The 22,229-nt window shown below is 46.2% G+C and overlaps 1 protein-coding gene across 1 annotated transcript in view; it reads left to right on the top strand.

Annotated features, from left to right (window-relative positions):
• Window positions 1-22,229, top strand: part of ryr2a (ryanodine receptor 2a (cardiac)) — a 936,900-nt gene that overhangs the window by 59,585 nt on the left and 855,086 nt on the right. The window lies entirely within an intron of this gene.

Here is a 22,229-nt window from a genome sequence, read left to right as displayed (position 1 = left end):
CATGCACAGTTGCAATGCCGTTGCCATGTCATCGGCCGGGCCACCTGCGATGTTCCTCCCTCGATGAGCCGAGTTCCCGATGGCGCGGGCCACATGTGGTCCCAGTGGGCGGGAACCCAGCGTGCCGGCTGCGGACAATGACCAGCACCACCACACTCGTCTGGGATCGGTGCCACAGGCCTGGGGGGGGGGGGGGGGGGGGGGTTCTGCTAGGGCTGGGGAGGGACGGGGAGGGGGGGGCGAGTGCTGGGGTGGTGGACAGGGGGTGGGCTGTGGAGTCGGGGCTGGTGGGTTAGGGTTCCAGCACGGCTGCGCCATGTTTTCTGGCGCGACCGGTGCAGGCCGTCCGCCCTGCACATGTATGGCCCGGGACCTGCCGATTCTTCGGGCGTTTTCCACACAATCCGTGAGTATTTCACACAGCACCGGTGCTAGCCCCTCACTAGTACCGGAATTGGTGACGGGTTCGCGCCGATTTTCCCGTCGTGAAACTAAGACCATAAGACATAGGAGCAGAATTAGGCCACTCGTCCCATCGGGTCTGCTCCGCCATTTAATCATGGCTGATATTTTCTTCATCCCCATTCTCCTACCTTCTCCCCATAACCCCTGATCCCCTTATTGATCAAAAATCTATCTATCTCTGTCTTAAAGACACTCAGTGATTTGGCCTCCATTGCCTTCTGCGGCAAAGAGTTCCACAGATTCACCATCCTCTGACTGAAGAAATTCCTCCTCATCTCTGTTTTAAAGGATCGACCCTTTAGTCTGAGTTGTGTCCTCTGCTTCTACTTTTTCCTACAAGTGGAACATCCTCTCCATGTCCACTCTATCCAGGCCACGCAGTATCCTGTAAGTTTCATAAGATCCCCCCCCTCATCCCTCTGAACTCCAACGAGTACAGTCCCAGAGTCCTCAACCGTTCCTCATACGACAAGCTGTTTATTGCAGGGATCATTCTTATGAACCTCCTCTGTACCCTTTCCAAGGCCAGCACATCCTTCCTTGGATACGGGGCCCAAAACTGCTCACAATACTTCAAATGGGGTCTGACCAGAGCCTTATATAGCCTCAGAAGTACATCCCTGGTCTTTTTATTCTAGCCCTTTCGACATGAATGCTAACATTGCATTTGCCTTCCTCACTGCCGACTGAACCTGCACGTTAACCTTAAGAGAATCGTAAACAAGGACTCCCAAGTCCCTTTGTGCTTCTGATTTCCTAAGCATCTTCCCATTTAGAAAATAGTCTATGGCTCCATTTCTCCTTCCAAAGGGCATAACCTCACTTTTCCACATTGTATTCCATCTGCCACTTCTTTGCCCATCCTGCCCAAGTCCTTCAGAAGCCCGCCTGCTTCCTCAATACTACCTACCCCTCTACAGATCTTTGTATCATCTGCAAACTTAGCAACCGTGTCTTCAGTTCCTTCCTCTAGATCATTAATGTATATTGTGAAAAGTTGTGGTCCCAGCATCGATCCCTGAGGTATACCACTAGTCACCGGCTGCCATCCTGAAAAAGACCCCTTTGTACCCACTCTCTGCCTTCTGCCAGTCAGCCAATCCTCTATCCATGCCACGATCTTACCCTGAATACCATGGGTTCTTAACTTATTTAACAGTCTCCTATGCAGCACCTTGTCAAAGGCCTTCTGGAAATCTAAATAAATCACGTCCACTGGTTCTCCTTTGTCTAACTTTACTTCCTCAAAGAACTAACAGATTTGTCAGACATGACCGCCCCTTGACAAAGCTGTGCTGACTCAGTCCTATTTTATCATGCACTTCCAAGTACTCCGCGATCTCATCTTTAATAATGGACTCTAAAATCTTACCAATGACCGAAGTTAGGCTAATCAGCCTATAATTTCCCATCATCTACCTCCCTCCCATATAAAACAGTGGTGTTACATTAGCCACTTTCCAGTCTTCTGGGACCCTTCTTGCCTCCAGTGATTCCTGAAAGATCACCATCAATGCCTCCACAATCTCCTCAGCTATCTCCTTTAGAACCCTAGGTTGTAGTCCATCTAGTCCAGGTGATTTGTCCACTTTCCAGACTTTTCAGTTCCCCCAAAACCTTCTTCTTAGTAATGCTGTTTCTTTAGCTTTTATGCAATTCTTGACTTCCCTTGTCAGTCATGGATGCCTTGTCCTCCCCTCAACATGTCTGGCCAGATTGCCAGGGTTGCTGGGGGATCAGCTGCAGGCAAAAGTTAACTTGAAGCATATTCAATACATTAGCCACAAGTGGCTAGTTGGGAACCCAAGTGCCAAATAGCCTGTACGATTGGTACATATAAAAGAAATTAGGAACAGAGATGTCTATGGTTACATCCTTGTAGTATATCGAATCACAAATTTATTAACACGATTGCTGAATGTGAAGTGAAAGTCACTTTTCACCATAATGAGCAGCAAGTGTATAATGAACAGAATCACAGCTGCTTGTGGGTCTCACCAGATGCTCTAATTATAACTTAAAATGTGAACAAATGACATGCATCTGTTGAAACGCATCCATGCTCCTATATCTTAATATCTAACTGTAGCTTTAAGTGACAAAAATTAAGGGTAAATCATGACTTACAGTTTACAATTAAAATACCTATTTGGGTTTCAACATGTTGGAGAAATGCTTCAAATATCCAGGCTGGAATTCTTCGTTTGGGAGACTGTGGGCGGGATTTACGATTGCTGACGTCAGAATCGCGTTTGGCAATCGGCCGGAGAATCCTTTTTTATGCTAAAATCAGGGGCGGCGCTGTTTTTCGGATGTTCTGTGCCCTCAAAAGGCACTCCGTTGGGAAGGCATCAGGACGTCATAGAGGTCCCTCCCCCGATGGGCCGACTTCCCGATGGCGTGGGACATGTGTCCGCTCAACTTTCCCAAACCTGGCCTGGCGGCTGTGGACTGCGTCCACATTGTCACAGTAGGGAGGGCATTCTGCTGGCAGGGGGGTGGTCCGGGGGTGGCGAGGGGGGTTATGAGGGCAGCTTCTGGCAGGCCGGGTCCTCACGCGACAGGTCGACGTGACCGCTGTGTGCATGTGTGGCCATGGACCCAGCCATTCTGTGTCTGTATCGGCAGGTAAAGCTGGGGCTTTATGTGGCGTGGCTGCTAGACCCCACCGGGTGGAACATCAGTGCGGGGCGCTGCTGACTTTTTGGTCGCAAGACTAGACGCAACCTCCGGACATAGCCGCAGAATCTGAGAATCCAGCACTGTGTTCTCCTGGCAGAGCCGAATCACACCTGATTTGTGCTCATGTGGAGAGCGCAAATCTGGAAACGAGTCACAATCCTTTGCCATGCAAATGTACGCCAATTTAAGCAGGCGACCCAAAGGCGAGATCCGGCGTTATCCCCCCCTCCCGTCTCCGTGCAATGCACTTCAGGGAGACCCACACTAGAGACCCCCAAATTACAGAGATCCTCCCCCCCCCAATTATAGAGACCCCCACCAGAGTCTCCCCAATTATAGAAACCCCTACCAGAGACCCCCCCCCCCTCCCCAATTACAGAGACTATTCAATTAGAGAGACCCCCACCAGAGATCCCTGATGAGAGACACCCCTGAATGGAAGGTCCCATAACAGGGACCGCTGCCTGGAAGTCCTGGTAGGGATCTTTCTAAGTGGATGATCTCTGGTGGGGAGAGGGTCTGGTGGGGGAAGAACTATTTATGAAGGAGATGGAGGAACTGCACATAGAGTCTTAGAGGTCTACAGCACAGGAAATAACCACCAAAGTATTCTAAGCACTTGGCCCACATCTAAATACTTCTTAAATGTCATGTGGGCCTCTGCTTCCATCATCCTTTCAGCAGTGAGTTCCAAAAACCTCTACCCTGTGGGTGATAATTAGCAAATTGGTAAGTTATATTCGTGCCACACAATGACCATCTCCTACAAGAGAGGATCTAACCATCGCCCTTGGCATTCAATGGCATAACCATCACTGAATCCCCCAAAATCAACATCCTGGGGGTTACCATTGATCAGATCCCCCCCCCCCCCCCCCCCCCCCCGGCCGGACACACACACACACAAAGCCTATCCACCATCTAAAAGACATAAGTCAGGAGTGTAATGGAATAATCTCCAATTGCTTGGAGTGCAGCTCCAACAACACTCAAGAAGCTCAACACCATCCAGGACAAAGCAGCCCGCTTGATTGCTCCCCCTTCCACAAACATTCAAACCCTCCACCACCGACAAACAGTGGCATCTACTTGTTTACCATCCACAAGATGCACTGCAGTAACTCACCAAGGTTCCTTAGACAACACCTTTCAAACTCCTGACCACTACTATCCAGAAGGAAACGAGCAGCAGATATCTGGGAATCACCACCGGGAGGTTCCCCTCCAAGTGACTCACCATCCTTACTTTGGAAATATACTGCCGTTCTTTCACTGTTGCTGGGGTCAAAAGCCTGGAACTCCCTGCCGAATAGCACAGTAGGTGTACCTACACCACAGGGACTGCAGCAGTTTAAGAAGACAGCTCACTACCACCTTCAGAAGGGCAACTAGGAATGGGCAATAAATGCTGACCTAGACAGCGATGCCCACATCCCGTTCATGAATCTTTTAATAAAGTCTATCTAATTTATCTTTATAACATCCTGCCAAATTTCCTCCGCATCCTTTCCAGTGTTATTACATCCTTCCCATAATGAGGATTCCAGAATTGCACACAATACTCTAGCTGTGGCCTAACCAATATTTTATACAGTTCCAGCCCAACCTCCCTGCTCTTAAACTCTATGCCTCAGCAAATAAAGGCATATGCCTTCTTAAACACTGTATCTATCTGCCCTGCAACCTTCCTCCCTCTGTGGATTGTATTGGAGGGCTCCACCAGACTGGCCAGGCAGCAGAACCTCATTTTCAGCATCCCTATGGTTTGCTCCACCAAAGTGTGAGTTGCAGCATGAACCTCGTTGTACCTTCTCTCAGCTGCAGACTGTGGCCTCTGCACAAGCGTCATCAGCCACGTTCTCAGTGGGTAGCCCATGTTCCAACCCTGCAGCCTCGGAGGACACTGAAAGATGTCAGGGGTCTGAGGGTGTTTAAGAATATAGGAATCATGGACATCCCGTGGGAATCATGTGCAGACCTGCAGGATGCGTTTGGTATGGTCGCAGACCAGCTGCACATTCAGCAAGTGGACGCCCTTGCAGTTGAGGTAGTTGACTGCTTGTTGCCAGGTAGATCTGATTGCCACATGAGTGCAGTCGATGGCACCCTACATCCGTAGAAAACCCGAGATCTGTACAAATACTAGTGCCTTTGCTTCCTGGCATGTTTGATGCCGGTTGAAATGCACAAAGTTGTGTGCCCTCGTGAGGATTGTAGCCACATCTGCCTGGCTGCAGTAGTGTGCAGAGGCTTGCAAGACTCCGCAGAGGTCATCTGTGGAGACCTGGAAGGAGCCACTTCCATAAGAATTGAGCGCCATGATCACTTTCACGTGCACTGGCAGTGGATGCCCCCCAAGATCCCGTGGTGCCAAATCCTGTCACAAGTGGCAGATGTGACCAACCAGTTCCCTGAACACGTGCAGTCCTTGGCTTGGTCTCAGCTAGAATGAGAAGTGCCATTTGTGGGTCTAGCGAGGTGCCTATGAGTGCTGGCTCTCTGGTGTTCATCCTCTTGAGTGTGGAGGTGGCTCTGCCACCTGTTGCTTTTGAGGGCTCTTCTCCTGCCTTTGGCAAGTTGAGCACCACCGTCGCATTCTTCTTTGTCGTCTTCCCTGCCTATGAGCATTGAGGCAGACAACAAGTTCACCAGGCTCCATCTTCCTTCCGGTCTCCTTAGTGCAGTATCAAAGAGAGAGACTTTGCAGTCCCCATTTTTCTGGTAATGATCAGTCGCCTATTCCATTATTTTCATCCCCTTCCCTGCCCAACTTCCTCCCACATATTTGGGTGCAGCTACCAGTCTGTGGTCCCTTCACACCTACCCCACCTCCACCCCCACCCCTGCATTGTTGCGTTGCCCCGGGGTTCCCTTGCTTCCCTTCCCCCTCTGTACTGTACCAAGGTACCACAAGGCAGCCAAGAAAAACCACCTGTGGAGACTTACCTGTGACCCAGCTGAATACGTGGGCCGCTTCTTTGAATTGGGGTTCACGAGTGCTACACTAGGTTATGTGCACTCACCTTCGAGTTCCTCTTGGTATTCAGGTCGCCAAGCACACACGCCTTTCGAAACCAGTCGCTCCGAGATCATGCCGATGTGGGATTTAAATTGGACATGGAGAATCACCTTCCCGATGTTGGAAACGCGGGACACACGGCCAGCCTCTTCCCACGATATTTTCCAGTTGCACCGCAACATATTTATTTGTCACTCAAACTCATGCTGACCTCAGCTGCTGGTCAGGTCACTGCTGTTAGTCTCCGCATCCCTAGGTTAGTAAGGGAATTGCTATCCAGTCTTCCCTGCGAACAGTTAAAGACTGCATTGGGTTCAGTTCTATTGTCCCCAAGGGTTGAATAATTTGTCCAGGATTACACATGAAGGTGGCCTCTTGAACACTTGTACCAAAGCCAAATTCCAGTCCCAGCAAAGTATCCATACTTTCAGGAGAGAAGATAATTTATAAGCAAAGAAAGAAGAATAAATAAAATACTAAATAAACCAAGGAGATAATTAAATTGATGGGTAAATCTATGTTGGTACAGGCCATGAATAAAGCCTGCCCATTCTGAAGCTGCAATTTGATACAGTTAACATTAAAAAAAATAAATTTAGAGTACCCAATTCATTTTTTCCAATTAAGGGACAATTTAGCGTGGCCAATCTACCTATCCTGCACATCTTTGGGTTGTGGGGGCGAAACCCACGCAAATACAGGGAGAATGTGCAAACTCCACACAGACAGTGACCCAGAGCCGGGATCGAACCTGGGACCTCGGCGCTGTGAGGCAACAGGGCTAACCCACTGTGCCACCGTGCTGCTCTTGATACAGTTAACATGGTACAGAAACTGAAGAAATACTCCTGCCCTGACAAATTTTATCGCTTCCTATTAGGGCATAAGTTGGGAAGAGTTTAAATTAATATGGCAGGGGGATGGGTACCTATGTAAGGATTCAGAGCAGGGGGAATGAAGAACAAAAGAAAAAGGCAGAAAAGAGAATAGGAAAAGTGAGAAATCAAAGGCCTGTATCAGATAATGACACTGTTAAAAAAAAATAATAATAGGGATGGGACAAGGAACGTTAAAAGGACTAGCCTTAAGGTTTTGTACGTGAATGTGAGGAGCATTCAAAATAAAATGGAGGAATTGGTTGCGCAGATAGATGTTAAGGGATATGATAGATTTGGGATTATGAAGACATGGCTCCAAGGTAACCAAGGATGGGAACTCAACATTGAGGGCTATTCGGTTTTTAGCAAGAACAGACATTAAGGAAAAGGTGTGGAGTTACATTGTTGATTAAAGAAGATATTGATACAATATTGAGGATGATGTGGAATCTGTCTGGGTCGCGTTAAGAAACATCAAGTGGCAAAAAACATTCGTAGGGGTGGTATACAGGCACCCGAACCGCAGAAGTAATGTTACGAATCGCATTAGACAGGAATCAGAGATACATGTGATAAAGGAACATCTGTGATTATGGGTGACTCTAATATGCATATTGATTGGGCGGGTGACTCAAATTAGTCATAGTACAATAGAGGAGGAATTTCTGTGGTGTGTACAGGATGGTTTTCTTGATGTTGAGGAACCAACAAGCGAACAGGCCATTTTTTACTGGGTGCTATGCAATGAGAAAGGATTAGGTAGCAATCTAGTTGTGAGAGAACCCCTGGGGATGAGTGACCATAATATGGTAGAATTCTTTATCAAGGTGAATAGTGAGGTAGTTGATTCTGAGACCAGGTTTCTGAACCTCAATAAAAGTAACTATGATGGTATGAGGCATGAGCTGGCTACGATGGACTGGGAAAATTACTGAAAACAAAGGACAGGCAATGGCACGCATTCAAGGAACAAATAGGTGAAGTCCAAAAGTTGTTTATTCCTATTTGGCGCAAGAGTAGGAAGTGAACCGTGGCCAAACCATGGCTTACAAGGGAAATTAGAGATAGTATTAGATTCAAAGAAGAGGCATACAAATTAGCTATAAAAAACAATAGAGCTGAGGATTGGGATCAGTTTAAAATTCAGCAAAGGCAGACCAAGGGATTGATTAAGAAGGGGAAAATACAATTTGAAAGTTAACCAGTGGGGAACATGCAATCTGACTGTAAACGTTTCCAAAGGTATGTAAAGAGAAAAAGATTGGTAAAAACATGTCAGAAACATGGAATTCATAACAGGGAACAAAGAAATGGCTGAGGAACTAAATTTGTACTTTGCTTCTGTCTTCACAAAGGAAGATATGAATAATGTACTGGAATTTTTGTGAAACACAAGTTATAGTAATGAGCTGAAGGAAATTAGTATTTGTAAATAAATGATTTTGGGGAAATTAATGGAATTGAAGGCGAACAAATCTCCAGGGCCAGAACAAAACTTCACCCCAGAGTAAGTACTTAAGGAAGTGGCCCTAGAAATAGTAGATCCATTGGTGATCATTTTCCAAATTTCTATGGAATCTGAAATGGTTCCTACAGATTGGAGGGTAACGAATGTAACCCCGTTATTCAAAAAAGGAGGTAGAGAGAAACGGGGAACTGTAGACCAGTAAGCCTAACGTCGGTAGTAAGGATGTTGCTGCAGACCATAATCAAGGATTTCATAGCACAGCATTTGGAAAGCAGTGGTGTAATCAGACAAAGTCAGCATGGATTTACAAAAGGAAAATCATGTTTGATAAATCTACTCTAATTCTTTGAAGATATAAGAGCAGAGTTGACCAGGAAGACTGGTGGAAGCAGTTTATTTAGACTTTCAGAAGGCTTTCGACAAGGTCTCACATAGCAGATAAATATGTAAAGTTAAAGTGCATGGGTTTACAGGTAGTGTCTTAAAGTGGATAGAAAGCTGGTTAGCAGACAGGAAGGCAAAAGTTGGAATGAATGGATCTTTCTCTGATTGGCAGGCAGTGACGAGTGAGGTACCACAGGGATCTGTGCTCGGATCCCAACTGTTCACATTATATATTAATGATTTGGACGAGGGAACTAACTGTATTATCTCTAAATTTGCAGATGATACAATGTTGGGTGGGAGGGTGGGCTGTGAGGAGGATGCCGAGATGTTTCAGCAGGATTTGGACAGGCTGAGTGAGTGGGCACATGCATGTATGGCAGAGCAGTATAAATGTGAGGTTATTTGCTTCGGTAGCAAAAATAGGAAGGCAGATTATTATTTGAATGGGTGTAAATTGAAAGAGGTGGATACTCAGCGAGACCTTGGTGTCCTTGTGCATCAGTCACTGAAAGTAAGCATACAGGTACAGCAGGCAGTAAAGAAGGCAAATGGTACTTTGGCCTTCATAGCGAGAGGGCTTGATTATAGGAATGGAGATGTTTTACTGCAATTGTACAGAGCATTAATGAGGTCACACCTGGAGTATTATGTACAATTTTGGTGCCCTTATCTTAGAAAAGATGTTCTTGCAATGAAAGGAGTGCAGTGAAGGTTTAGCAGGCTGATTCCTAGGGTGGCGGGACTGTCATATGAGGAGAGACTAAGTCGGTTAGGATTATATTCATCGGAGTTTAGAAGAGTGAGAGGAGATCTCATAGAAACGGACCAAATTCTAACAGGATTAGACAGGGTTGATTCAGAAAGAATGTTCCCGATGGTGGGGCAGTCCAGAACTCGGGAAATAGTTTGAGGATAAGGGGTAAATCTTTTAGGACTGAGGTGAGGAGAAATTTCTTCACCCAGAGAGTGGTGAATCTATGAAATTTGCTACCACAGAAAGTAGTTGAGGCCAAAACATTGTGTAACTTCAAGAAGGAATTAGATATAGCTCTTGGGGCTCAAGGGATATGGGGGGAAGGCGCGATCAGGGTATTGATCATAATGAATGGCGGAGCAGGCTCAAAGGGCCGAATGGCCTCCTCCTGCTTCTATTTTCTATGTTTCTGAGTTCATTGATAGATGCTGATTCCCATTCAAGCGGTGATTTTGTTATCAACAGCTCCAGATGTTGAGTAGTCAACAGACTTTTTACTATCGCACATCAGAGCTGAGCATAACCCTCTTGCGGTGGCAGTGGCGTCCGTTGCAGTGTTGACCTGCGCTGTCTTGAGTCTTTTTGTCTGATGGTGTAACCAAGGAGGTATAACAGTGCCCCTTCCGGCCCGAACCAGTGGTTTATGTTCCTCATCCATTCTCACCTTCAATCTCTCCGAAGGCAGACTGAGAAAATATCCAGTCAGCTGAAATTTTCTATGAATTGTTGAGTTGCTTTATTTGGCAGTACGTGAATATACAGAGCCACAGCGATGATCAAATTCACTTTGTTACATCAGTACAGACTGTCTTTGCACTCAAATACAAAATAGGAGGCACACTATTTGCCCACATCGGCAGGTCATCTGGCTTCATGAGCAAAATCATTCCAGGCAAGGCTCCCCTGCTTTCGAACTTTCTTGTAGAATTTGCTGCTTGACAGCCGTCCAGCATCCTGCATCAGAAACTGGATGACTGTGCCTGTGTTTGTGTCTCCAGCTTTTATCTCCTGCCGTTCACAGCCAGAAATCGAGTGCCTGTTAAAGTCAGCACCTGAGACCAGTGACCTCTGCCGTCCGTCAGCTCCGCCTCGACCAGATCTCGGAGCTGGCCAAACATTCCAGGGTTCCAACTAGTTTTGATTAAACTGAATAAATTAAATTAAACAAACTGAGGGACATATTAAAAGAGGCAATATCCCCTTCAAAAGAGGCAGTATCCCCTTCAAGACGGAAGTCGTGGAGGGCCTCCAAGGGGATTGGAGGCCCCTAGCTGCATGCCCTTTGGACAGGGTGGCACCAACCTGGCACCATGGCAGTGCCCCTGCCTGCCAGGATGGCACCCAGGTGACACTGCCAGGGTGCCAGGCTGGCACAGTCAGGGTACCCAGATGGCACCAGCTGTGCCAGGGTGCCACCCTGTCCAAAGGGCATGCAGCTAGGGGCCTCCGATCCCCTTGGAGGCCCTCCACGACTTCCGTTCCGTCTGGTCCCAGTTTGTGGGGACCAGTGCTGAACAGCGCTCGCCCGTGGTCTCCGAGGCAAAGGGATTATCCCTTTACTGTCTCGCTCTTTGTTGCAGATTTGCCAAAAGGTGATCCCGCCCATTGAATCTCTCGAGGCGTTTCAAGCCGGGTGGATCCAGTGAGCGTGGTCACCGGCCATGCTGCACCGCAGCGAGATGGTTTTCCGGCGATGTGTGGCTGGAAGCTCGCGCCCTAAATGTTGACACTGGGACTGAATTGCGCGGGGTTCATGTTCCCATTTGGGGCGATATTTGTGGACCAATTCAGGACATGCTAATGGGCCAGCACTCTGCTGGCGCGAATTCCAAGCAATTCCTGGCCCAGCGAGCAGCCTAACTGCTGGGCCCGGAGTTAGAGCCAAAGAGCCTGGCAGCCGGAGCTGTTCTTAAATGCATCACTTACCACACACTCACTGCACCCCTTGCCCCCCCCCCCCGCCCGAGGTTGAGAGTCCGGGGTGGACCCCAGCTCCATGCCAGTGAGGAGCGTTGAGACACCTACTTCACCATTGCGGGCTGCAGACTAAAGCCTGCCCTCCTGAACACTACCTGGGAGGTTGTGTCAGAGGCAGTCAGTGCTGCCAATCTCACCAGGAGGAGGCAGTTGGTGATCCAGTGGGGTGTAGGTCAGCGGTGAGTCCTCTGCCCTGAGAGGGGCAAAGAACTACAGAGGGTTCCAAAGACTGTGGTGCAGGTATCCCCTGGTTGCAGTGAGCTCTGCTGATCCCCTGCTTCCTCGGCAATTGGGCGGTGCTTCTGAGGAGTGCCAACACCTCATGGACTCCTGATTGAACTTGGTCCTTGGTGATACAGCTGGGTATGAGGGTGTCCAGAGGGGCGCCCAGATGACCAGAGGCCTCTGAACATGTAAAGGACACATGTAGCACTCAGCAGTGAGAGCAGTCAGGAGCCTATAAATAGCACCAAAGGGCGTGTTTGAAAGGCAATGGCAGCCTGAGCCAGGCCACCCAATCCCGAGGGGGGCACCCCAAGTCCCCAGGTTTGGCACCAAGTAACCACCCGCTACTGCCCCAGCCCAGGCAGCCATACCCCCCAGCAAGCCCAAGAGTTTTCAATGGGCTTTCAGTGTTTCTTCGGATCCCCCCCCGTGCGCAGCGCACGGCACCCAGTCCATGTTTGGAAATGCTTGTAGTAATTCATGGCCACGAGACCGCTGCCTGAGAGGAGCGGAGCATTGTGGAAGGGACGAGCATTCTGTATCCAACCCACTAATCACATGTAAGTGTATACAAATGCCGGTTTTACCTGCCATCGCCTGCGCAGGGTGCAAACCTCGTTATTGCCACCAACGAGGGACTAGAACATGGCACCTGAATCAGCGGCGGGCGTGGATCCCGGTTTTGGCTGGACGCCGGATTCTCTGCCCGATCGCAGTTCGTGTTTGCGGCGTCGCGAGCTGGAGTATTTTGTTCATTATTTCCATCATTCGTTCCTTATAACCTTGAATCTGATTTGTGGAAAAGAATTAATTCAATCTTGAAACACATTCATACTGCTTGTTCCGACCTGGTACAATAATTCCACAAGTGAAATTAGCAGGATTTTTTTCCCAACTAATGCTTGTTGACGTGACAATCCGTAACAAAAGAAGGATAATTGTTTTTATTCATTTATTGGGGTTTGGGTGCCACTGGCTAGGTCAGCATTTATTGTCCATCCCTAATTGCCCTTGAGAGGGTCTTGGTGAGCTGTCTTCTTGAACAGCTGCAGCCCCTGTGGTGTATATTAAATATTAAAACAAATCCAGTTTGATTTGCATTCCCTTTAACAATTATACCTATTGCTATGCAACCCTATGATGTATAGGCTCTTGTCAGTTTTGTACTTATCCTGCTCTACCTGGTCTAAAATTTATAGCCTTTACTTGGTATCAATCGCACACATTAACTAGAATATTGTTCCACTTAGGGGCCTCACGGTAGCATGGTGGTTAGCATCAATGCTTCACAGCTCCAGGGTCCCAGGTTCGATTCCCGGCTGGGTCACTGTCTGTGTGGAGTCTGCACGTCCTCCCCGTGTGTGCGTGGGTTTCCTCCGGGTGCTCCGGTTTCCTCCCACAGTCCAAAGATGTGCGGGTTAGGTGGATTGGCCATGCTAAATTGCCCGTAGTGTAAGGTTAATGGGGGGATTGTTGGGTATGCGGGTTGCGTGGGTTTGGGTAGGGTGATCATGGCTCGGCACAACATCGAGGGCCGAAGGGCCTGTTCTGTGCTGTACTGTTCTATGTAAGTGTGGTACACCTTTATTAAACCGCTAAGTAATCGTACATAAACCATTTGTGACTCTCCTTTCCGGACTTCTCCTCAACTCACGTAATGGTATTGGTTAAGGGATACACGTTTGTCAGGGCAGCAGGGAGAACTGGCATCTCCAGCAGTGCAGCACCCCTTTATCATAGAATCATAGAATCCCTGCAGTGAGTCTGCACCGACCCTCTGACAGAGCATCCTACCAAGGCCCACTCCTACACCCTATCCCCGTAACCCCCTCCCAACCTTGTACTGTGCTGTTAGCTTAGATTCTCTACTCAAGTACTTAGTTTATCTGTGAACTGGAGCCCCTCTTAGTGGTGAGTCAGTTAACGAGCCCTCTGTGCACAACTTCTGAGCAAATGTCCAAGTCACTCTGTCCACCGCAGCAACATTGGGAGGGATTTTACTCCCCTTCGGTGGCATGCTCTACAGCGGTGGAGGGTGACGAGGTCAACGGGATTTCCCTTTGAATGCACCCCTCGCTGTCCTGAAACCCACGGCGAGGGTGCACCATTCGTAGGACCGTAAGATCCCGCCAGCACGAACAGCCAGAAAACCCTGCCCAATATCTTTGTGTGCTCCTTATACTGCTTGTGGCTTTGGCCTTGTGCCATAGAAGTTTTTTTTAAAACTTCTGACTAATTTTATTGTCAATTAACTACTGTAATTGATCTGTAATTACTTCACTGTCCTTTCCAATGCAAATCAGGAGTTCACTGTTACTTTCCTAGAGGTCTCCTGGCTGGGCTCCTCACAAGAAATCACAAGGCCACGCTTGAAGTAACAAAGCCAGCTTGACTCTGCTTTGTTATCTTTATCACTGTTATCAATCTTCGAAGCTGAGAGAAGGAGACATGTTTATGAGTCTCAACTAGGGACAGTCTATTTTTTCCCCCTGATGTAAGCACTTCTGTAGTTTAATGTATTTTGCAGAACTTGTGAATTCTGTCAAGATTCTGACTTGACCAAATGAACTATCACGTCCCTCTCCATGCCCACAGTTCTTCGATACTTGTTTCGTTTTCCATCCCCACTGTTCTGTCTTCCCCCACCTGACAAACTCCGTACACCCAGAGTCACACCACAACCAGCCTACATACGTTAATGGTTTAGCACAGGGCTAAAGAGCTGGCTTTTAAAGCAGACCAAGGCAGGCCAGCAGCACAGTTCTATTCCCATACCAGCCTCCCTGAACAGGCGCCGGAATGTGGCGACTCGGGTGTGGTAGTATGACTAGAGGTACTACGGTACCTGGGAGTGTGAGCTACCATTGGTGGGGAAGGCTCGCTGCTCATTGGCCCAAGTGTTTGCATTTCATTGGTCGGCACGTAAGGTAGCTCCGCCCAGTGAGGCAGGGTATAAGAACCCGTGTTTCCCAGCAGCCGGCCTTCTTTCTGTACTCGAGCTGCTGGGGAAACATCTTGTTGATTAAAGCTTTCAATTCGCACTACTTCCTCATTTCAGTAGTTATTGATCGCGCATCATAGGGGCTTTTAACAGTAACTTAATTTGAAGCCCACTTGTGACAATAAGCGATTTTCATTTTTTTTAATGTAAAATAAGTAAAGAATAATTACATGGTTCAAAAGTGATTGCACATGAAAAAGGTAAATAATATGCTGACTTACACTGCAATATTTTAAAGATTAGTTTCAGAAACATGTACATCCCACAGCCATATAATTAAAAGAAACAAAAAGATTCACAAAAAGCCTCCTACTTAAGAAATATCCTGAATTTAGTTTAGGTGTCAGCTGTATCTCTCAGCAGCACTCTTGGCTCTGATTCGGTAGTTTGTGGGTTCAAGTCCAGCTCCTGACTTGAGTAAAGAATCTAGGCTGTTCGTGCAGTACGAAGGTTAGGTGCGATTATGGGGATCGGGTGTGAGAGTGGGCCCTGGTAGGATGCTCTGTCAGAAGGTCGGCGCAGATTTGATGGGCCGAATGACCTTCTGTACTGTAGGGATTCTATGATTCCATACTGCCAGAGGTGCCATTTTTCAATGAAATGTTAAGTGGGGATCTGGCATTCCTGTCAAGTCGTTGTAAAGATCCCAATTAAAGAAGTGGCTGGGAGTTCTTCCTGCTGTCCTGGCAAACATTTATCCTTCAACCAATACTAATAAACGGATGGTCAGTTATCACATTACTGCTGTGGCACCTTGTCATGTGGCTGCTGTACGTCCTGTGTTATAACAGTTATCGCCAGAGGTGGATTTCCAGTTTCTAAGGCCCCGTGTTCACCTTCATTTCTGCCCCCACCCTCACCCCACAGAATGCAAAGGTGGAAGCCACAAAAATACCCAAATTGAACACTGCTTTCTATCTTGTAAAAGCACGCCTGTGTGAATAATTGCTGAACTGAAATCCAAGTTTACCTCTTGACGGTGAAGATGGTCAATATTATGTGTGTCTTGAGGTGAGCAAACGTGGAACTAGCTGATGAGCAACGAGATGGAAAAAAATCAACCGATTTCATCACTGCAGCACAGGCCAGTGCAGGAGCAAATACTCCAATCAACAAGGTGCACTATATTTCAGAGTCTGATTCAGTTTCAAAAGTTCATCCGTCTTACCTGTTATACTTCTTGCGTTGAAACAAACACACTCCAGTCCTCCAGACCCGCTGAGTTCAGCGACCTCCCCCGACTGCTCTGCCTCTTAGCTGTATTTGTCTTAGTCTCAAGCACTTCCCCAGTCTCTACACTTGCTGGCCTGCTGCCCCGGTTTCCCACCACCCCTGCCATACTAGTTCAAACCCTCCCGAACCACATTAGCAAACCTCCCAGCCAGGATATTGGTGCCCCTCTAGTTAGTGGCAACCCATCCACAAAACATCCCTGAAGGAGGTCAAAAATCCCTGCCAACTCGTGGGAGTCTTTGGCACGTGAATGACCAAAATGGAGAAGGAATTCAGGAAGGCACCGCACACATGGAGAACATTCATTGGGAATGTGCAGAGACAAGGTTGAGGCATCACAGGGAGTGCACAAACATCCAAACAACCCATTTGCCCAACCCTTCAAGCATCACCTGCCCCACATATGGCAGTGTGTGTAGATTGTGCATTGGGCTTATCAGCCATCTCGGAACCCATCAAGCTAGAGTGGAAGCAAATCATTCTCGATCCTGAGGGCAGCCGAAGAAGAAGGGTTTATTTGCTATTGACATTAGCTGCATAATTTTGGTGTGAATTATCACCGCAGTTTTACAATAGTGTTTGAAACATTCCGTGCTCTCTTTTACTGCAATATCTGTGCACATTGTGACTGTGAAGAAGAATCTTTCCTGTTTGTGAAGTGTTGAGTTGTGCCCCACTTGAAATCACCCAGGGACTCACCCATGCTCAAGAATAGTTTCAACTTCAGAAGCCCGTGCCTCTGATTGTGGACTTTTCGAGATTTAAAGAAGGATAATTGTTACTGAAAAGTTATTACATAGTTGTTTATACTGTGGTTGTAACTACATAATGTATTATGTGCAACACAAACTAGTTATGTTGCTTGAAAATGAGACAGTTACCTGCTGACTGTGAAAAAGATGGAATGTTCTGGGTTTTCCCTCACACAGCAGTGATTTCCTTTTTTAAAGTTGATCAAGCAAAGCTCTATTAAGAGAGCAAATATTGTGGTCACTCCTGGTCACTGCTATTACATTATGAAGTTTTGGTAATATGCAACATGAATGAAATTGGTAAAATACAACAAAACTCGAGAAGCTTGAGACCATCCAGGACAAAAGCTTAATTGGCACCCCATCCACAAACATTCACTACCTCCCCCCCCCCCCCCCCCCCCCCCCACCCCACCCCCCACCCCCCACCCCATACCACCACCACCAATGCAGTGTACATCATCTGTAAGTTGGTCATTGTCTGGTGGCACAGTAGCGCAGTAGTTAGCACTGTTATTTCACAGCGGCAGGAACCCGGGTTCGATTTCCGGCTTCGATCACTGTCTGTGCGGGGTCTGCATGTTTTCCCCGTGTCTGCAAGGGTTTCCTCTGGGTGCTCCGGTTTCCTCCCACAAGTCCCGAAAGACATGCTTGTTAGGTGAATTGGACATTCTGAATTCTCCCTCAGTGGACTCGAACAGGCACCGCAGTGTGGCGACTCGGGGATATTCACAGTAACTTAATTGCAGTGTTAATGTAAGCCTACTGGTGACATTAATAAAGATTATTATTAGATGCACCACAGGAACTCACCAAGGCTCCTGAGACTGTATCTTTCAAACCAATGACCACTACTAACTAGAAGGACCAGGGCAGCAGATATATTCGGACACCACCACCTGGAATGTTGACCTCCAAGCCACTCACCATCCTGACTGGGAACAATATTGCTGCTCCTTCACTGTTGCTGGGTACACACATACACACACATACATACAAGCATGAGGAAATACAAGTTAAGAAGTTGAGGAGGTGAACTTTTGCCAAAATTAAGATCCAACAAGAAAAGGTAGAGGTGTAAAAAGAGTTCGCCAATTGTAAATCCTTTGCTGTTTTGAGGTAATTCTTAGGTAAAGCTGTAGTCCTTGGTTTCATTTTCCTGGAAATGCTGCTTTAGAATTTAGAATGTCTCTGTCTACTGTCCACAATATGATGCAGGGTTCAGTTTAGTTGAGAGGGAAAGAGAGAGGAGTCAAGCAGTCTTTTTTTCTGCCTTCCAACGTTCCTTCTCCAGACTGCTCCAAAGCAAGCAGGATTTTGTAATAAAAGACATTTCAAGATGGTGATCCCATGACCTCTCTCCATGATGATTGAGCATTCCACAAAAGGTAATTGATTAGCCTACGTCTGGACAGACCTTGGTTAGGGTTATGGCTCAGGTGATTTATTTTAGGTCCAAGCCATCACTTCTGGTTGACTCATGTAATCAGCTAGGAAAAATATATCAGTGCCTCCAAGATGGTCATTGTTTATGTATACTCTTTGCCTCCAGGCTGATGGAAATGAAATGTAGTCATTATAGTGATGCAAATGGTGACAGCTATTTTAAGTTTCATCCCATCTTTGAAGTAATCCTTGATGTCAACAGGTGTGAAATTCCTCAGGAGGATTGCCTGGATATATCCTAATTGTAATCCACATTGGAAACTTCCAGAAACTTGACTAACGTGCAGTTGCAGACATGTCAGGTGACCTATGGTAGCCATCTTAAGTCAGTGTCTTTGTTTTATTTTTGAAATTGCCCTTTTTGAAAAATTCCACAGGCGAGTCCAGCAGATGAAATTGAAATTTAATATTTGACTTCAACGTATCTCCATAACTGTAAGTTAAGATACTTTTTTGAAGGTTAAAATTGATCTTTTTACAGATGTGTTATAAATTAGACATCCAAGGGAAAACACTGACCTTTCCTAATATTGGTGCACTAGTCTGTGGAACAGGGATTTTCGTTTTGATAATGCATTGTGTACTTTTTTTTAAAAACAAAAATGTAATGAGGTAATTGTGCCTTAGGCTGGAAGTAAGACATATGAATAGCACTTTGTACTAAGAATGGCATTGCATCTTTCAGGGTGAAACATGCTTTCAAGTTCAGTCACTGTTTCTACATCATCAGGGTTTCCCACTTGTTCGTTCCTAAATATACCATTTAAAATAATTTCTTTCAGTGACACATCCTGTAGAACGTAACAAGACAGTTGGTGTAACGATTTCAGAATTGGGAAGTGGACGATAGGAATTGACCTCAACATCTCCAAGGCCATTGACCTTTACGGAGTTAATCATTCTCTCTGATCTGGGACTGTTTTGACTATGAAAGAAAATACTGATTTAATTATCTCCATGCTGCATATGATTAGTCTATGTCTCGCTTTTTGGCAGGGAGGGAATTAATTTTGCACTGATCAACCTGCGGGATGTCCAAACCTTTTTCCACTTTTTTAATACCCATCTCGAAGGATCAAGGGCTGCTGGATCAGTATAGTATCGGCTGGATACAGAGTAGAGCTCCCGTATGGTGAACCAACAATCTATCTCAACAGCAGAAGATCATTCCATACAGAACAAATGTGGCAGTTTTGTTATCTGCATTCGTCATTTTTATGACATTAATTGTCCAACTGCTGCCAATTTTGTAATGTGCTGCCTTGGACTCATCTACTGGTAACTGGATTGAGATTTCACCACTTCATTTCACTTAGAAGCTTCACTGCAAGCAATGATAGGAAACTGATATCACATTAGTCTAAGGTGAGCTACCAGTGACTGTAAATGTGTAATTAAATGCAGAAGTTTGGAAGTTGCTGTCTGAGTTTCCCTACTTCTCCACATGTTTCACTACTACCTATATTTCAGTTCGAGAATTGCCATTGGAATACATTGAATTTGTGAAGCTGAGTACTTCACCATTAGGGACACAAGGAAAAATTAGGGCTCGTTTATTCTAGAGTAAGAGGGCCTTTAACAACATGATAAGTCATCTCTCTGACACTGAAAAATTACTTTTGCAGACATGGTGGCTCATTCCTTCAGATTTTCATTATGGTTGGAGATAGAAAATAATCTTTATTTAAATTTTATTTCTATCTCTCTCAATCACATCTTTCATTTCCTCTCTTTTTATCCATGTACATGATTGTACATTGAATGAAATATTCTAAATCTGCAGGTTTAAACGCAGCTTTCTCTTTTAGGCACTTGTGGCACAGTTTTTCCACTGATACAATATAAATGAACCCTAATGCACAGGCCATATTCTGAATTACATGTGATGCCTTGTCAGAGAATCTCTGAAGTGCAGAAGGAGGCCATTCGGCCCATTGAGTCTGCCCTGGCCCCCTCTAAGAGCATCCCACCTGGGCCCACTCTCCTGACCTAGCCCTGTAACCCCACCTAACCTGCACATCTTTGGACACTAAGGGGTAATCTTTCAGCATGGCCATCCCACCTAACCTGCACATCTTTGGACTGTGGGAGGAAACTGGGGCACCCAGAGGAAACCCATGCAGACATGAGGAGAACGTACAAACTTCACACACACAGCCCACCCAAAGCCGAAATTGAATCCGGGTGTCTGTGAGGCAGTAGAGCTTGCCAACGTGCCATGTTTCATTACGAGTTGCAATCATTGCTCAGTGTACAAGATCAATAAACGTTCGTGTAAAAATATCAGTCCAGGCACAATTAGATCATGCTTGGCCATTAAAATGCTTACTTTATCAATTAATTGAGGTTTAAAATTTCAGTGAAGTTCCTACCAAGTCAGTATAAATGCAACCTCCTGAACCATTGAATACTTCACTGATTGAGAGCCTCCTATTGCCAATCTCTGTAGCTATGGTGATCACAGTAGTGTTAACTCATTAAACCCGATGGATTGTGCTGAGGGGCGGAGCTATGATAATTCGCTCTTCAACAGTTTCAGCGAGCGAGCAAACAAATTATGGCACGGTGCATGTGATGCTATTACCCCAATTTCCTGGAATTCCAGCTACAATGGGGTGTGCTGTTGAGCTGCACGTTTTTAGCAAATGCATGCCTATTAATACCTTGGTTAGAAGAGAGAGAATTTTGTATTAACGCAACATCATGTAAATTGGTAATATTATAGCACTGTTTCAGCTGAATTGTTTTGGTATGAAGTTTAAAAAAGATTAGGAAAAGGGATGTTTTGTTAGCAGGCAGGACGCGGATCATTTCTCTGCAGAGATCTGCAGTATTCTTATGTAATCTGATTGATCAGAAGTGGTGTGCTGGGTGTAAAAGGCTGATAGCATGCGGGTGCAGCGAGCTAACTGCAGTAGTTTCTGTGACATATATCCTATCAGTGGAGAGTTCCGGGAATGAATTATCTTTAATGCAGTATTACCTTTCTTACTTTGGGAGCGTTAATTGTTTGGATTCATATTGGTCGAGCAAGTGAGAAGGAAATGAGCATGTAGGTGGAGGCCAGTTTAGCTGGCTAAAAGCCCTTTGTTACTGTTGCTCTTAAATGGTGATGTGCAAGATTTGACAGCACCCTCTGTACGCATTGGTGAAATAAACTCAGTGGAAGCAAAATCACAAATGTCCGGAATCCATCGGAATCTGCTTTTGAAGATGAATGACAAAACTGGGCACCTTCATTTGCTGCAAAGTTGGGAATAAATTGCGGCGATTGTGCGGACATTGCTCCTTCAGTCAGATTCCCAGAGGATAAACTCGCACTCCCCCTTTCCCTGCTTTTGTCTGGCAATGCTACACTGCGGCTGAGGCCGCTGCTCGAAATGCCTGGCGCAAAACAAGGGTGGTTTCATTCAGCAGTGTGTGTGTGTGTGGGTCGGCCATTTCATTTACTATCTCCTGGCTTGCGAAAATATTCAGTTAAAGGAAACTATAAAGGATTTTATTATTCAGGAATTCCATCTTTTTAGGAATTGCAATGAAGTGCAGCAAAATTACATCATTTAAAAAAAACAGATGACACTGTTTATACTCTATTGTATTTTGGTGACGGAATTGGAAAATAAACATTTACTACGCGAACCAATTTTTATATCAAGATCATCCTATTTTCAGTTAATGAATTCATTGTGCATTGTTTTTTTTTCTGCTGGGGATAAGCTACATTATATTTAGGCTACTTTAAGTGGTGGTCCGGAAAGAATTCCACTCAACAACGTCTCGCAGATATGCGTGTCTCCACATCAGACCACCAAGGAAGATGACATCCAGGCCATTTGGGCACACGTGGATGGCTCGCGTAAAGCCCCTCCCTCTGTTCCATTCCTGGCAGAAACCTGCCTGACCATCCTCTCCATGTAGAACCCTCAGTTGTCCGAGGGTTGT

Source organism: Scyliorhinus canicula, chromosome 1, assembly GCF_902713615.1.
Source record: "Scyliorhinus canicula chromosome 1, sScyCan1.1, whole genome shotgun sequence".
Lineage (NCBI taxonomy): Eukaryota > Metazoa > Chordata > Chondrichthyes > Carcharhiniformes > Scyliorhinidae > Scyliorhinus > Scyliorhinus canicula.
Note: the sequence above shows the minus strand (reverse complement) of the source record. Positions and strands in the feature narration are given on the sequence as shown.